This window comes from Papaver somniferum, chromosome 7 (assembly GCF_003573695.1).
Source record: "Papaver somniferum cultivar HN1 chromosome 7, ASM357369v1, whole genome shotgun sequence".
Classification (NCBI taxonomy): domain Eukaryota; kingdom Viridiplantae; phylum Streptophyta; class Magnoliopsida; order Ranunculales; family Papaveraceae; genus Papaver; species Papaver somniferum.
This window is the reverse complement of record NC_039364.1, coordinates 85,762,249-85,774,348: the sequence shown is the minus strand read 5'-3', so window position 1 is coordinate 85,774,348 and position 12,100 is coordinate 85,762,249.

Here is a 12,100-nt window from a genome sequence, read left to right as displayed (position 1 = left end):
AAAAAAAGAAAGTACTTAATTATTATTATGGAAACGTGTTAGTTTCTTTTTACTACTTTATTATATATAGTAATTTATACCCTACCCTCCCGGAGTTCATTCTCCGGGGAACTCCATTTAGATCATTCTGGTGGATTCCTTACAATCCCCTTATTTAATGATCTCGTTGGAAATCATGTAAAGACAATTCCTATTTGATATAGATATTTGTGCAAGTATTTTACGATTAAGAAGTAACTGCCCCTTGTGAAGATCATGTATTAATCAACTATAACTATAGGATATCCTATTCTCACGAATTACTGCATTTATACGAGTGATCCACAAACGATGAAAATCTCTCTTTTGCCTGCCCCTATCCCGATGAGCCGAAACTAAAGCTCTCATTTTCTGTTGAGTCATAGTTCGAGTAAGTCTTGAATGCGCCCCTCGAAAGGTTGATGCAAATAAACGAATTTTTGTTCTACGTCTCCGAGCTATATATGCTCGTTTAATTCTGGTCATTGAATCAAATGAAACTTTGATGAATAACTAATTGATTTCTTTTCTTTCAGTCATTCTTTTCCCCCTAGTCTATTAATAACAAAACTGATTCTTCCGATGTATAAAATAAAAATTCCAATGGCTTTTGCTACTATGACCTTCCCAACCACGATTTTTTTGAGTCATTTCATTTTATCTCGAAATTAAGAAATTTTATTGATACTTGGTATCAAAAAAAGTAAATAAAAAACGAGAAATTGTGGGTTCCATCGTTTCTATGGTTACTGTTTAAACGGTGAGGTCCTTTCTATACACCGGAGCCTCTTACCTATTTAGTAACTTGTACAGTTCACAATCTTTGGCTCTACCCATGAATTATCCAGTAATGGGTCTTTTCATAACTAGATCCACCCATACAGTAACGGCATTTCATTATGAAGGTTGGTTAGGTAGCTGACCCTGTTAGTCCGTTTTTGCAAGAATGGGAGCATAATCTCTCTGCTTCTAAAATACCATTCCATTCCCCCGCTTAATGGATAACCATTTGCTACCAATGGGGAGTTGCTTCTCATCTCTAGTTGAGATGATTGGATTCATACCAAAGGAAACCATGAATTTCATACACAATAGAGGTCCTTTTTTCAATAGTTATATGGGGTTTTTCCATTCCTATTCATTGGTACAGATCATTGATACTGTCAAAAAAGTCTCCTTTCTTTTGTTCCAGTTCATGATCTGAACGAGTCGCACATACACCCTAGTACATGTTCCTCGACGCTGAGTACATCCCCGAATGGCGGGGGATTTTATGACATTTCTGATTGGCTGTCTTGTATTTCTAATAAGTTGTTTAATAGTTGGCATGCTGGATCGTATACAGAATGGGATGGTTTAGATCAATCCTAACCGGATGATTCTGAATTCCTCTCGTTTCATTGAATATTTTACCACTACCACTTTTAACCTCGGTAAGAAAATAAAATAGGAAATAACATAGCTCAGTCAATTATAGTTCGAAATGGAATGGAATCACAGATTTACGTGAAGTCCCCGGTATTTTCGACTGCTACAAGATCAACAATTCCATGAGCTTGGGCTTCTGTTGCTGACATAAAAATGTCCCTTTCCATGTCTTCAGATACAACCCATAACGGATTGCCCGTTCTTTGGACATAAACCCTTGTGAGGGTTTCGCGAAGTTTCAGCAGTTCTTCCGCTTCCAGGACAAATTCTCCTGTTTGTGCCTCGTAAAAAGAGCTAGCAGGTTGGTGGATCATTACCCTGATGATATAACATAATGAATGCTTCCTCTATCTCAATGATCGAAAGAGACAAGAAAAAATCGAATTGAAGAACCGTACAGGCATTTTTTGCGCATTGCATACGGCTCTAGAATGGAATCTACTTTTACCTAAAGTGGAGGATCTATCAAACCCAGATCGGTAAATAATCCATTTACCTCCCTTTCTTTCGGAAGAGTTAAAAAATACTATGATGGTTCCGTTGCTTTCTATATTTATCTCGTCTGTAATTCAGCAATCCCAAAGTTTCTTTTTGATCCGATCAAATAGGGAAAGGATAATCTTGTGTATGTTTTTTCATTTTAATATTCTTTCGTAACAGAAATATTGGAAAGAGACCTCTGATGTGTGATGTGAAAACAAAAAAGTTTGTGACGCTGAAATCGAACCCTGATAGATAAAATCAAATCAGAAATTCCTTTTGTCTCATACTACTCTCTCGATACGGAATCTCATGTTATAAAAGAACAATGATGGTTTGCTGATATCGAACTCGAAGTGCCATGATATTATTACTTTATTATTCATATTTTATCTGGCGAAGGCATAGTCTTCTTTTTTCTCTCAAATAAAAAACTCATTGGCGCCAAGCGTGAGGGAATGCTAGACGTTTGGTAATTTCTCCTCCGACCAGGACGAAAGACCCCATTGAAGCGGCTAATCCCATGCATATTGTATGTACATCTGGTTGTACAAATTGCATAATATCATACATAGCTATTCCGGGTGTTACCCACCCACCGGGGGAGTTTATAAACAAATAAACATCTTTTGTATCATCCTCTATAGTGAGATATATCATGAGACCCATAAGTTGATTTGCGATCTCGCTATCAACTTGTTGGCCTAAAAAAAAGTATTCTTTCTCGATGAAGTCGGTTGATTAGGACAAAATTGTATCCCTTAGGGACCGTACACGCACCTTTAGATGCATACGGTTCAAAAAAAAGAATCAATGTGTCGATTCCATCCCTCTTTATTTTCCCTTTTTTTCATAGGAGGATTTTTCTAACTCCTAATGAATGAAGGGCCTTTATTCTTCTATTTTTCAAGAAAGCAGGGTTTTGACTCACTTACCCCTAAAAACGAGCTCACTAAATTTACCCTCATTGATATATTGTTTCATCGAAATCCAATTCAAATTACGATGTCATTTTCTTGTTCAGGAATGGGCCTCTTCAATTCGTTTAGGTTTATGCTCTACTCCGGGGAAAGATTTACCCGACCTCTATTTGCACATATAGGACAAATGATCCCAATACCGCTTCTTTTGTTTGATAATACTTTTTTTCATTTTATGTCTTCCGCTTCCGCCAATCACTGGAATAGTATGATGACTCCGTCGATTGATTGGCGGTTTGAGGTCGCTGGTATAATATAGGAATTCTTTATGATACAAAAGGTAATCATACATATTTTACCGATTGGGTTTTTTTGAACGGAGCCTGGATACTTCATTTTATTGGTCCAACCAAGCCAACCATAAATTTTTCTAATTGAAAAATGCATATTGATCCCCCAAATAAATTTCTCTAATTGCACTTCACACTTCAAATTATTGATGGTTCAATCAATATTTCTTGGGTGAAACAGAGGATATCTCGATCGGAGGAGAAAACGGGGAAATCCCATATGACCCAATATGTCTGACAAGTCGCACTATACGTCAACCCAAACTGAATCTTCCTCTCCAGGAATCCGAAAAGGTACTTTTGGAACACCAATAGGCATTAAATGAAAGAAAAAGGTTTTTAAGTACTAAAATTTCACTTTGATGTGGAAACGTAATAATGGGTTTTCTTTTTTTATAATATTTATGTTTTCGGGTTTTATCCCTAGATTGTAAAGTTCATCGAAGAAGACGGAATGCATAAAAAAGTTATTATGAATGATCTGCGATGTTCAAATCATGAACAAGTATCTCTAATTCACTCATCTAAAATGAGACCCATCCCCCCATTGCGTATTGGTACTTATTGGGTATATAATAGATTTGCTTCTCTTTGTTCCTACGAACAGAATTTTTCTGTTATTACCAACGGAATGCAATATAAATGCACCCTTGCTCCGAGATAATCCATTGAAAAGGAGAAGTCCATAGCATAAGCAGAGTCTTTTCCAATGCGATAAAGTAACATAGTATCTATTTTTCTTTGATAAAGGGGTATTTCTATGGGTTTGCCTTGGTATCGTGTTCATACCGTTGTATTGAATGATCCCGGCCGGTTACTTTCTGTCCATATAATGCATACAGCTCTAGTTTCTGGTTGGGCCGGTTCGATGGCTCTATACGAATTAGCCGTTTTTGATCCCTCTGACCCAGTTCTTGATCCAATGTGGAGACAAGGTATGTTCGTTATACCTTTCATGACTCGTTTAGGAATAACGAATTCCTGGGGTGGTTGGAGTATCACAGGAGGGACTATAACAAATCCGGGTATTTGGAGTTACGAAGGTGTGGCCGGGGCACATATTATGTTTTCTGGCTTGTGCTTCTTGGCAGCTATCTGGCATTGGGTATATTGGGATCTAGAAATTTTCTGTGATGAACGTACAGGAAAACCTTCTTTGGATTTGCCCAAGATCTTTGGAATTCATTTATTCCTCTCAGGGGTCGCTTGCTTTGGGTTTGGCGCATTTCATGTAACAGGCTTGTATGGTCCTGGAATATGGGTGCCCGATCCTTATGGACTGACTGGAAAAGTACAATCTGTAAATCCCGCGTGGGGTGTAGAAGGTTTTGATCCTTTTGTTCCGGGAGGAATAGGCTCTCATCATATTGCAGCAGGTACCTTAGGCATATCAGCGGGCCTCTTCCATCTTAGTGTCCGCCCGCCTCAATGTCTATACAAAGGATTACGTATGGGTAATATTGAAACTGTCCTTTCCAGTAGTATCGCTGCTGTCTTTTTTGCAGCTTTCGTTGTTGCTGGAACTATGTGGTATGGTTCATCAACAACCCCGATCGAATTATTTGGTCCTACTCGTTATCAATGAGACCAAGGATATTTCCATCAAGAAGTATATCGCAGGGTTAGCGCCGGGCTAGCCGAAAATCCAACTAGTCCCCGTGTTCCTCGAATGGATCTCTTAGTTGTTGAGAGGGCTGCCCAAAAGCGGTATATAAGGCGTACCCGGTAAAACTTACAAGTGAACCAGATATAAAGATGACGACTAGGGTTGTTGTTTCCATTATTATATAATTTCAAGACCACAATGGATCTATGATAAGATCGTTTATTTACAACGGAATGGTATACAAAGTCAACAGATCTCAACCAATGCAAGAGTATTTATGGCTACACAAACCGTTGAGGGTAGTTCTAGATCTGGTCCAAGACGAACAAATATAGGAGCTTTATTGAAACCGTTGAATTCGGAATATGGTAAAGTAGCTCCTGGATGGGGAACTACCCCTTTGATGGGTGCCGCAATGGCTTTATTTGCGGTATTTCTATGTATTATTTTAGAGATTTATAATTCTTCTGTTTTACTGGACGGGATTTCAATGAATTAGGTCCATAAGAACCACGAAGTCCTGGCTTTTCAATACAAAATGAATTACTTAGGATTTTTTTATAGGGCATTCTGGTAGTTCGACCGCGGAATTTATTTGTTTTGGTATTTCCGGAATATGAGTGTGTGACTTGTTATAATTGATCCTATTGATAATACAGAGAATAGGTCTGTCATCTCGACAGAGATGGTTCTACCCCGTCGGATATTTATTCTAATATCTGGAGCACGGAATCCATAGATCAAGAAAAATTTGAACTATGATTCATACCTACTATTTAGACCTCGCGACCGGACTCAAATTTTTTTTTAAGGGGCATAATTATCAACCAAAGAATTTTTAGTCATTACATCTATTCATTGGACTTAGCTTGGGAGCTTTATTGAATCATCGTGGTTCTAGTATGAATCTGAGGTTTCAATAAATCCATAGGGTCTCAACAAGATAATTTCTATCAACAAAAAAATCTACATTACACACAGCAAAAAAAAAATAAAATAGGGAAAGAGAAGATTCAAGAGGCCTACAACGATCAACATAAAGACGAATGAGCCAACTTGATTTTTTGGCATTATCATCACAAAGAAGAGCTAAAGAAGAACTTCGGGCTTTTTGGTCCTTCGTATCTTCAGAGAGACGATGGAATCCGGGATAAAGAGGAGTTTTACAAATTTCTATTACAATACAATATCCCTTTCCCTTGCACTTGCAGCTAGTATTTGTTTGTTTGGGCTTGAGCTGTACGAGATGAAATTCTCATATACGGTTCTATGAGGGGGAGTCCCCTTGGTTTACCTATCTTAATAAATTATATGATTGGTTCGAAGAGCGTCTCGAGATTCAAGCGATTGCAGATGATATAACTAGTAAATATGTTCCTCCTCATGTCAACATATTTTATTGTGTAGGGGGGATTACACTTACTTGTTTTTTAGTACAAGTAGCGACGGGGTTTGCTATGACTTTTTACTATCGTCCGACCGTTACCGAGGCTTTTGCCTCGGTTCAATACATAATGACTGAAGCTAACTTTGGTTAGTTAATCCGATCAGTTCATCGATGGTCAGCAAGTATGATGGTCTTAATGATGATCCTGCATGTATTTCGTGTGTATCTCACCGGTGGATTTAAAAAACCCCGCGAATTGACTTGGGTTACGGGTGTGATTCTGGGTGTATTGACCGCATATTTTGGTGTAACTGGTTATTCCTTACCTCGGGACCAAATTGGTTATTGGGCAGTAAAAATCGTGACAGGCGTACCTGATGCTATTCATGTAATAGGATCACCCTTGGTCGAGTTATTACGAGGAAGTGCTAGTGTGGGACAATCTACTTTAACGCGTTTTTATAGTTTACACACTTTTGTATTACCTCTGCTTACTGCCGTATTTATGTTAATGCATTTCCCAATGATACGTAAGCAAGGCATTTCTGGTCCTTTATAGAGAAGACAAATTATAGATATCTGTAATCAATTATATATCTATTTGGGGAGGAGGAGTAGTATTTCATTGCTAGAAATATGGATTATTGAAAAATAAGACATTTTTTTTGGATATTTACCTTCAACTCTACAATATTGTATTATTTATTTGATATGAATAGTTGAAGTGGATTCTACGAAGAGAAAATGGATTATGGGAGTGTGTGACTTGAACTATTGATTGGCCCGTGCAGATATATGATTTTATCCGCCACATTGAATTGACAACCAAATGTGTCTCTGTTCCAACCACTGCGTACGCCCCATACAGAAGATAGGATGGTTCGCTTGAGGAGAATTTTTCTATGATCAGAGACGAATCATGTCGTGCATCACCAGGCTCCGTAAGATCCAGTAGAATAATTGATGTGGTATGATCAAGCTTATGTTGTATCAATTGAACTTACTTAATAGTATGGAAATGCATTCATTTACTTTGCATCGATTTCGATCTATAATACTATCGGAGTGAAACAAGGGATCTAAAGAAGAACAGAGGATAGACTATATTAGTAACAAGTAAATCCTTTGTATGTAAGAAGACTCGAGATATTTTTGGGAGAAAAAATTGCAAGGTATGAGACGACCCAAAACGCACTTGATCATGATCAAATTTTTAAGCCTACTTGGGTATTGGGCATTTACAAGCAAGAACTGAATTCTTTGAAATGGGTAGTTGCAACTCCGGAAAATTGCATCCGGTAAACCTTTTCTTACATAGAGTCATATATGTATGGATATGGATGACATATAGATTTTATATAGATCTATTTTACTCCTTTGATTCTTGCTCGAGCCGGTTGACGAATAAAAAAAGAGGATCTCTATTCACTCCATTCAACTGCTTTCCTAGAAAAAATTAGGTAAAAGTTCATGCCCCAACGAATCGCACGTAGAGATATTGATAACACACATGGAGTTAATGGTATTTCCCTAGCGTGGGGCTGGTGTGCCTGCTCAACGGACTGTCGCGCCTGCTTCGCTCGATCGTGGGACTCATCATGCGCCTGCTTGCTTGAACGTGAGCTTGTTATGCCTTCCTTGCTCAAACGTGGGACCCGTCGCGTGCCTGCTTTTCTTGGGACCGGCTGTGCCTGCTTCGACCAATCTGGGGTTGGTTGTGCCTGATCAAGTGGGACCCGCCGCATGCCGGCTTTGCTTTGGGTCGGTTGTGCCTGCTTCGACCAAACACCATACTTGTTGCCTCACCCCAACACAAGACTTGCCCCTTGACCAACACCGGCCTTGCTGATTTGACGAACCCCGAACTTGCTGACGGACATCGCTGCTTCGATCGACACCGGCCTTGCTGTCTTGTTTCGTTCGGCCTTGTGACCTTGATCAACACTGGCTTCGTGGACTTGAACAACACCGGCTTTGTTTGCTAACGTGGCTCAATACCAGCCTTGTTTGCTGACGTGGACCAGGACCAGCCTTGTGACCTTGATCAGACTTGACCAATACCGGCCTAACGTGACCCAATACCGTCCTACTTGCGTGACGTGATATCAGTCTTGATTGCGTGACGGGATATTAGCCTTGCGATCTTGACCAACACCGGCTTTGCGGACTTGACTAACACCTACCTCGTTTGCTGACGTGGCCCAATACCATCCGTGTTTGCTTTGCCCAGCCAGATGTATTTTAACGTGAATGTATGTCCTGTCGTGCGTGACTACACATCTCATGCGTTTTCATACAAGTACTGACTCCCCCGCTTTTATTTTATTGTAGGATGAACAGAAGGGGTCCTGCTAAGATGTCTTCTGGGGATAATGTTGATGCCAAGTCAGGGAGTGTTGACAACTTCAAAGATATGCCGAACATAGATGATGAGTTGTTCACCGCGCCCTTTCAACTATCTGAAAATATATGTTCCACAAGATAACCCTTCTCCTATCGACTTCAAGGTTTGTCATGCTCCGCTGGGCCCTTATGAAGGATGGATGAGACGTATGTTAAGAAATGAGTACATCAAAGATAACTTGACCAAAGCGCAGATTATTGATGTTGCTTGCGTGTTGAAACGGCTCGAGAGTATGTTAAAGTGGCTTCTGGTGCGAACGTTGAACCGGATCCTGGAGAGAGTGTTGAAGCAGGATTCCGAAGCGAACGCGGGTCCGGAGAGAGCGTTGAGGCGGCTCTTGAATAGATCATTGAAGCATCTTCTGAAGAAAATGTGGAGGTGGCTCTTAGAGAGAGCACTGAAGAAGGATTCTGAAGCGAACGTGGGTCCCGGAGAGAGCGTTGAGGCGGCTATTGTATAGACCATTGAAGCAGCTTCTGCTGGAGGGAGCGTTGAATTGGATTCCTCTTCAGTTTGATTTACTTTTGTGATTTCCGTGCTTCTTGATTGCCCATCTCTCTCGTGTTGAAGAAGTCCTTAACCGACGGTGTCGTGCTGAGCCTCAGTCCCCAAGCGTGGTTTACATGGTTCTATCTTGTATGCCCGATGGGTCTTTTATACGTAATGGTCGTTGATACGGTGAAACTCTGGATGGTATCAATCGACAAGCAACAACAGTTCTTGGCAGCAGCTGTGATCAGAAGAGACTGGCAGGGAGAGGCATGGTGGCAACTTGTACAAACTTGGCACCCTCTTAAGTCCCAGGTGTAATCTCCTTTGGTAACAGAACTACTTTTTCCACGGGAGACAAATTCTGAAAGCGTCTCTCATTGATGTAGTTACCGTCTATCCAGATATGGAATATCTTGGACGTTGTTTCATTATTGCGGCAGTCGTGCATGTGGTACTAGAGTTGAAGTTGGCAATTTTGGACGTACATGATGTTGTATCTTGGTGGATTTCCTCTTGCTGCTTCAGCGAAACTGGTTTTTTCTAGCAGGGCAGATGTTGTTGTAGATGAGCGTTCAAAAGCTTCACGAAGTCCATAGGATGACCAAAAGCGCAGATTATCCAACATAGCACGATAGACATGCACCATCGTCTGGAGTGACTCGCCTGGATTTCGCTCGACATGACGCGTGGACATCGTTATCTTCTTGAGGCAGCTCTCTTGAGGTATCGGCTCCAATGGAAGATTGTCGTCATAGAGCATTGATACGTTGCACCGGCATTCTTTAAACCAAATGGCAGTACAATATAATAAAAATTTCCGAGAGGAGTTCGAAAAGCTATCTTACCTTCGTCATGCTCGTATATCCTTATCTGGTTGTAGCCGCTACATCCATCCATGGAGGAGAACATGCCGTGCACGCTGGTTGCATCTACTAACATGTCGATGTTAGGTAGAGGAGAATCGTTTTTGGGGAGGCATCTGTTCAAGTCTCTGAAATCCATGAAGCACCTGATCTGTCCATTTTCCTCGTGTCTGAACTGCAACCGGCTTGGATCCGGGTATGACATGTAGATGATGGGTGACCAATCTAAATATGGCATTTCTTCATGCGTCCCGGAAAATATGTCCTGGTATTCCTTGACAAGTTTCACAAGTATCGTATGTTCCTCCGCAGACAAGATCGAACTGATGGAGATAGGCCTAGGATATTCCTCATCCCCGATGTTGACCACTTCGAGCTCATCAGTTGTGGAATTGGTACCGTCCTGCAGCTATTGTGGAGAATCCGGTACTTCCTCTCGTGGCTCGTCGTTGTAGTAGGCTTCTGTACGAACTTTCCTTGGCGAACCTTGGATGTCCTGAGAGTAATCACATTCGAAGACGCTCCTGTGTCGATAAGGGCCCTCTTGAACTCTGAATCCTTGATGCGTGCAGTGACATGTAGGGAACAGTTGTGACCTTCCTCTGGTTTATTGCAGCAAAACGTCTCCGCCCGCTGATTCTTCGAGAGGTGTAAAAGTTCGCATAAACTTTCCTAGAGAAACTGCTTCCTGATCCGGTCTCTGGTTCATAGTGGAACTATTGACTTGAGGAGGATCGTTGTGAGGATCAGTCCCCGGTGTAGGAGTCTCCATGACAGGACCGCTGATATCTGATGTTGCTTCTTTGATCAGGTCCATGTACGCCCGCGCCGCTGAAGTACTTTCTCCGGGTGCGTTGAATGCGTTCCTTGTTGGCTCCAGGGGCTGTCGCGGCTCTTGTGGCAATTGATCAGTTAATGTTTTAAGAAAAATGAGTACCTCTTTTTGAGTTGTAGCCATATCCGTTTGAGTCTTAGCAAGAACTTCCTGCCTCTCCATCAAGTCTGCGATGGTAATGGGAGATGGTCCTCCTCTCGTCCCTCCGGCTCCTCGTCCTGACGAAGGAGTGAAATCTGTTGCTATGGTGACCACCGGAGGCATTACACTTGAGGAGATGTCGGGATTCGCGGATGCTCTGGCTCTAGTGATGGGAGGCGTTACACTTACTGGAACATCTCCTGCTCCGCTGGCGTTGGTAGTAGAAGTGACGGCTCCAAGAGATGTATTGACCACAGTAGCTCCACTGACAGGTACATCAATACCGAGAGTGTTATCCACACTAGCTCCATCAAAATTGATTGCTGATCCAGACCTGAGTTCTACCATCTTGAAATGGATTGATGATTGAATTGGTTCTAAGATCTACCCTTTTCGAAATTGATAAAGTTGAATCGGATTTTGAAGAAATTGACTTTACGACCGAGAGATTAACCTCCCACTGTGGTCGCCAATTGTTTATGGGGGAAAACTATTTCTTCCGGTTTTGGTAATTTGGGGTGTGTGGGTGAGAAATGAATCTAAACCTTAAACAAATGCACTGCACGGGAGTGTTTGTGATTCGAGAAATCAATCTGTACAACTCCGGCCTAAACCAAGAAATGTCCGTTCCAGACTTGCTTCAGTCACAAAGTGAAGGAGATGGGGTTGATCTTAGGGAGGGAAGAAAAGAAGGTGTTGAGATTGTGGAGGTGTTGGTTGTGTATAACTTGTATCAGAAAGATAAACTGGCTTGCAGAATGTAAGCTATCAGTTCTGGTGTTTGGATACGGTTGTATCAACACTTGGTTTCTGTTGTCTCGTTCTGTCTTGGAAATAGGGAGGAGAACCTATTTATACAAGTCATTGAGCCTAACCCACGTCTCTCATGGGAAGTGGAGAAAGTGGAGTGATGGAGTAGTGGAGTTACGTGTGTTAGTGTCACACGATTATTCTTGCCCACTTCTCCCATCATCACTAACCGTCCATGTCTTCCTGACACGTTCTTGTGATGGCGCGTTGTGCGCTGCACGCTGTAAACCGCCAGACCAATACCCAGTAAGTATCCCCCAGTTTGTGACATGTTTGATGTCTCGAATGTGTGGATCGTGGGACCTACAAAAAGTAGCATGTGATGCTAGATTAAATAACTAAGTTATTTAGTAAGTCGATACTTGT